The 6,297-nt window shown below is 42.4% G+C and overlaps 1 protein-coding gene across 4 annotated transcripts in view; it reads left to right on the forward strand.

Moving 5' to 3' along the window:
• hoxb3a (homeobox B3a) overlaps positions 1-6,297 on the forward strand; it is a 52,486-nt gene that overhangs the window by 12,206 nt on the left and 33,983 nt on the right. For 2 of the 4 annotated variants that reach the window (XM_014329157.1, XM_005947109.1), the window contains exon 1: positions 1,281-1,502. The exons of the other annotated variants lie outside the window; for them this stretch is intronic. The gene's annotated coding sequence lies outside the window, so the exon portion shown is untranslated. Of the gene's footprint in view, positions 1-1,280; positions 1,503-6,297 lie in introns of those variants that run through there. 4 annotated transcript variants of the gene reach the window in all.

Consider the following 6,297-nt stretch of genomic DNA (forward strand, 5'->3'; position numbering starts at 1 on the left):
TATATTACAAAAAAGGAACGGGCCCGCGCCATAGCTCAAACCCTGACAACCAAATAGATAATCAACAAGACGAATGGCTTCTTTTGTAAGGCGCGGCTCCCGTATTAATTTTCATTTTCTTTTGTTAGAACAGGTATCGAAAAATATAGAGAAAAGGGAGGGGGGCACGAGAAAATAGCATTCTTCTCGATGAACTTTAAACAAAAAAAGTGTGCCCCCCAAATTGGTTCTCTCGTATTCCTCGGCCCAGAGAAGATTCCCTATTACTTGTTGGTTGATTTCTCCCTGGGCTTCTTGCCACACAGACTCACGTTGCCCATTTATCTGTTTTCTTCCCATTTATGAGAGGTTTCTCCAGCGCAAAAAGCCACCTCCAATTAAACTGTACCCCTAGATGTGCTCGGGCACCCACTCGAGTAGTCAAAACAGTAAAATCGTACATTTCACTGTGTCATTAGTGAAACATTTAATCTCGTCTTTTGTTTTTCTATATTAAACAACGTGATTTAATCCAAAGATATTAGGCCTGCATCTCCAGTTGTTAAAAGTAAGCATACATTTTCTTCCTATATTGTGAGAACAATAGTGGTTTAATATCGCCTCCTTCACCCTGAGGCTGTATACCTCTCCTTATAATATGATATTTGTGTCCAAATGTGGTAATATCTGCTACACATCAGTTGTCCCATATTAGAAATCTGAACACACACACACACACACACACACACACACACACACACACACACACACACACACACACACACACACAATGACGACCTAAATCCCCAGGGCACTGAGCATTCTCAGTTAAAATAGATGATTTGCGTGCAGGCTGACAATTTTGCATAATAAAATCCACCAAAAAATCCTTATTATTTATTTATTTATTTATTTATTTATTTATTTATTTATTTATTTATCTTCCTTTATCAGCCGGGACGTTCTGCTGCTTCTGTGAAAGCAAGCAGATTTTTGTGAGAATGCCCAACCCCCACCGCACACATATCAAACCTCTGTGGAAAAAAAAAATGTTCACCGCCATTATTTTCTGGACAGGACAGAGGGGACGGCCCCTTAAGAAAAATGCGAAAATTATACAAGAAACAATCATTAATCACTTGTTCTTCTTTAAACACTTCTTTTACTTTTCTTCTTCTCTATTGTCATCCGGCAGCCACACACAAGACCCCTTCTGGAGGTGGTGGTGGTTGGGGGGGGTTGCCAGAGGGACAGAAGAGAAAAAAGGAGACGTCTTGGAAGACACTACGAAGACACCCCCACACACACACACACACACACACACCTCCTTTACACACACGCCTCCCCTTTCCACCCAAGCTATTTTTTACTCTACATAAACATGCTTCCATAAGAAGAAGAAAAACTTTTTTTTTCTTCCTCGTTGGAAAGAAGAAAATCTCTCCAAAGAACTCCAACAAACCATTCAGAAATCCCTCACGACGAAGCAGAAGATGGCTCACGGGTCGATAAAAGTAAGAAAGGTAAGGGCCTGAGACTAAATTTTGTCTTTTCTTTCTCTGCTTTGGCTTCTGTTGCCTTGTGTTGTGGTGTTTTATGGTTTTATTGCCCCCGCGCATTTGGCGAGGTCACGCTGTAAGAGCATTTACGGCCGTGGGGTTTTTGACTGCAAGCGCTTTGGGAGTGTTTGTGTTGGAATGAGCCTGTGTGTATTTGCTGGCCACCTATACGGCCACAGATGACGGGCCGGTGTTGTGCTCTTTTTTTCCTTCAGTTTATGCAACCATTGGTGTCAACTCTGCGTCTGTTTGTCAACCACGAGATCCGACGCTTCCTAAACAGCTGCTGTTGTGCGTCGAACGTGCTGCGGTGCGTCTTTTACGCATAGTATTTGTACAGAGCCCGTTTTTGTGTGCTTTTTCGAAAGGCTGATCTTTAATTTTTGATAGGTTATATAATATTATCGAGTTGCTAACTTAACAAGGATGCCTATGGAGTCCCGTATTACTCAAGGAAAATTATAAATGTTGTTGCTAATATGTGACAGAAAGGCCCATGAGAATAATTTCTGGTTCCTGGAACTTATTATGCATTGTTTCTTAGCTACGTTTCTGCGGTTCTAAAGTGTTTCTGTGGTTTAGGACCTATACCTTTTAATGAGATATTGTTAGTGTATGTGTGTGTGTACTTTGTTTGCCAGGTGCAGGCTACAGACACTGCAGTGGGAATATGAATAATCCGGCCTTCAGTTAGACAGGGGCGTGGGGGGGGGGGGGGGGGGGGGGGTGGATTAAGCGAATTGAGGGGGCGCGCTGGTTAATGGATACTGTCTCGGTTGCGCTTCAAAACAATTTAGCTCGAAAACAAACGGTTCGCGAGGCTTTTCAAATGAACTGCCAATGATCGCCGGTCGCGATGCGAGCTCAGGGCCTCTGCTATCTGCTGAGCCTAACAGCGACGGCCTCAAGAAGCGCGTTCACTTCAGTTTGACCCCATCAGAAATCAATCTGCCAGCGATTCAAATCAAAGGGTAGCGTTCTGCTAGATGGGCCTTCAACCTCTCAAGGGGACGCGTGGTGCGGCGTGATTCGAAGTGTGGAAAGGAAGGACAAAACGGAATAGAAAGAAAAAAGAGAAGGAGAGATGGAGGAGGGAAAAAATCAATGGTCATACACGGAATGGCCAAGCTAAGGCCACAGAGGGTTCAGCCAGGGGACACGTTTTTTTCTGACCGATGAGGTCCAGTGGCTCTGAAACCAGAGGCTGACCTGTGGCTCCCCTCTTCATCCTCCACACCACACCTACCCCCTCTAGTCCCTGTCCCCCTTGACCTCACTAGGTTGCGCTCCCTCGGACATTCCCAGACCTCCAGAGCCACCAGGCCATTTAGTCATAACAGACTGAGTTCAGGGCACTGTAACCCAGGGGTACAACCGTGATATCTCCACTCCCACACCCAAACAGACAGACAGCAGACAACTCATCCACCTCTACAGGGGTCAGTAAGAAGCCACTTCTGACTGGGACTTCAACTGAAGTGTGGTGTAGAGGTTTGAGTCATCTGAAACTACTGGAAATGTCTTTCCTTCGTTGAACCCTCTGTCGTTTAGAGAATATAAGACCAGGGCTCTCTGCGTCTGGTCCTGAGAGCTAAAGTGCGAAACTGTGTCGTAGATGTGTTGGGTCTGATGCTGCACAGACCTCGATGATAATGTAAACACAGCATGCCCCTTCTGTCTGCATGGCTGCAAAAGCTGCTAGTAGCCTTTTAACTAGTGGACGTTCACGCCTGTGTGTGTGTGTGCGTGTGTGAATAGTACTGATTCAGCAAGGCAACAAGTATATGAACAAGAAGTTGTGTATCAGTCATAACAGTGTCTGTGTATATTTATTGAAATTATAAGACATTTCAATTACATTAAACTTCAAAAGACATTTTTAAATGAACCACTAAGAAGTAGTCAGACATTTATACATGAGCTGCTGTGTATTCACTGGTGGCGGAATCCTTAAAACTGTGCTATGCACTTTGCCTTGCATCGGGAAAACCTTTGACTCAGGTCAGCCATGTACTATAGCGTAACGATAAGATGATCGTTAATTGACAGTTTTTCCACTTACAGCAAATGTGAAGCTGGAGTGGTTCAATGCCACAGTTTACAAATAGTTTAGGACAGGACAGGTTGAAGTTTATAGAACTCTGATTTTCTGAGTATTATTGGGAATCTTTGGAAACTTCTATCATTTCTTTTTCCACAATCTGTTTTTCCCTGTGACCCAGCTGATAGTTAGCAAAGTATATCTTTTTAAATGATTTGGTGTTTTCTAGTTATTACATAAGGTTTATAGGGTTGGCAAGGGTTTGTACAATCACAGTTAACTATAAAAGTATTCAGAGTAACCATGTCAATTTTTAAGGTTTGAAATGTTCAAACATGTTATGCTTATTTTGGTAGTAGTGCAACATTCGATGAGTCGGACACAGTACATACAGACACAGATGTGGGAAAACGTACAAAAGCTGTAGACCAGCTGTTTTGTTAGGATTTTTTGTTTTTGTTTTAACTTACATTTCTGTCAAGCCCCGTAAGAACTAACGGATGCAGTTTTAAAAATAGGCAAGCCATTCCAGCATGTGACAGAAAAGTGTTTTTGTGCATTTTGGTAACAAATACTGCAGTCAGGTGAGTAAATCTATAATACAATATTACAATTATGTGGGGAAATTCAAACTTGACCCATCCCTCGATGTTAATGTTGAGTGTTAATGGATATTAAAATACTATAATATGATTCATAAAGGACCAATTCTTCAAGTGACTTAATGTAATTTCTACTTTGAGCTCTTGCAGTTTCACTGAAAAACAAACAAACAAACAAACAGTATCTCTATTATATCGCAAAGGTCTGCTGAGCTTTCCTTTACTGAAAGATACTTTATACCTGTACGCTTGTGTGAAGTGTTTTCTCTGTAGCTTGACTACTTGCTCCTGATGCTTCACTTAATCCAAAAGAAGACTTATTTTGTAGTGTCAGGGGGATTAGCATGTAAATAACTATAAAGTAAAAGCATGAAACAGCCGGGGATCATACAGACAGATGTGACCTGCAGTTTACAGACAAGCAGCTCTTTGCTTTGCACGCTGTTTGGAGGCTCTGAGCCAACCGATGGAACTGATGTTTCAACAGCAGCTTTGCACAGGAAACAGAACACTCACACATGCAGTGGAACATCAGTTTTCAAGTGCCAGGCACCGAATATGAGCGCATGTGTTCAGCGATCGTCATAGACTGGAACACACACAGATACACAAAAGTTACACAAACTTCTGTCTTTTCCTCCCTCCCTCCCTCCCTCCCTCCCTCTATGGCCCGCGTTTGCTAATTGCTAGACAAATCGCCCGCTCCTTTTCCCCCCGTCCTCTCTCTCTCTCTCTCTCTCTCTCTCTCTCTCTCTCTCTCTCCCCCAGCATACACGTTGCCCGAGAAATTTATTATTCTGGAGAGCTCGAGGAGCCGAAGAGGTCACAGTGTAGGCGCGCGGGCTGCAGGAGGAGGTCGTCACGAGAGATATATGGTTGCCAGGCTTTTAGTGCTGCACGGGCTGAGCGCGTGCATGAGCGCGTGCGGGGGAGCCATTTAAAAGTAGACACGTATTAAGTATTAAAAAGAGAGAGCCAAATAGCGGCTGCCAAGTAGCAGCACGCGCATACACGCTCTTTGTGGATTCCAGTCCGTGCCTGGTTAGTCAAAGGGTTTTCTAAATAATTAAATACTTTTTTTTTCAATAATGTGCCAATTAATCACGAGCTCAAATATTATTATATCGTTAACCCAGGCAATGAAGAATTACAGAAATTGCTAGTGTCTTGCCTTTATCAGCACTAATAACTTTATTAGTAGCAAGGACGGCAGAAGAGCTTTCGAGTGGACTTCACTGCAGAACAAAAGGAATGATGGAATGATGATTCTAATGGGGTTTAAACAACTTTTGATAATCATTTGTTTGCTTGGTTTTTGTTTCAGCTCTGCAGCTGGCTCGTATTCAACTCCAATGTTCCCGTCCCTGATAATAAATGTATAATGAAGAAATCACGTGTCAATTTGTGACCAAGTGTTGTCAGACTTCCAGTGAAATTTGAAGACAAGCAGGCCTGCAATCTGATGAAGTTACCATTGCACGATACAGCATGCAGCTCTCATATCCGTTACATGTGAGTGATAAATAGGTTTCTGTTGCCTGTATGACTAATGGCGGAGCATTAGGCCCATACAAGCCTATTTATACTGTTGGATTAACCAACTTCTCTTTACTTTTTACTGCAGCATCCTAATGACAAAGACTCACTGCCTTTTCATATAAAGTATAGTTGGAATAGCGCAATGAGAGCAGCAAATCGGAGAGACGTAAGAATGAGGATTTGGGCAAATCTGCCGTTTGTTTACGTTTATTATAAGTCACTTCTAATCGTTTTCAAGCATTTTAGAAAAAAAAAGATATCTGAGTGGCATGTTCTAAAGATCTCAATCATTTACACGCTGGCTTACCCTCAATTCCACAGTGAGGATTTCAATGAATAATGTGTCTTTAAATATAGCTAGAACTTCACAGGGGCAACAAAGACAGTTGTAAATAAGGTACATTTAGTAGTATTATCAGTTTTTTTCAGGCTATAATATTTATCTTTGTTTCTAAAATAAGTCTGAGCATTATAATATTGTTGCAAATGGCGCGTTCGTGGCAAAATGTTTTGTGTGCGTCTGTCGCTGCTTGTGCAGGTTAATGCTGCATTAAATACCCCGTAACAGGGGGTGGGG

This window comes from Haplochromis burtoni, unplaced genomic scaffold, assembly GCF_018398535.1.
Source record: "Haplochromis burtoni strain Fernald_Lab_line unplaced genomic scaffold, NCSU_Asbu1 Contig_490, whole genome shotgun sequence".
NCBI classification, from domain to species: Eukaryota; Metazoa; Chordata; class Actinopteri; order Cichliformes; family Cichlidae; genus Haplochromis; species Haplochromis burtoni.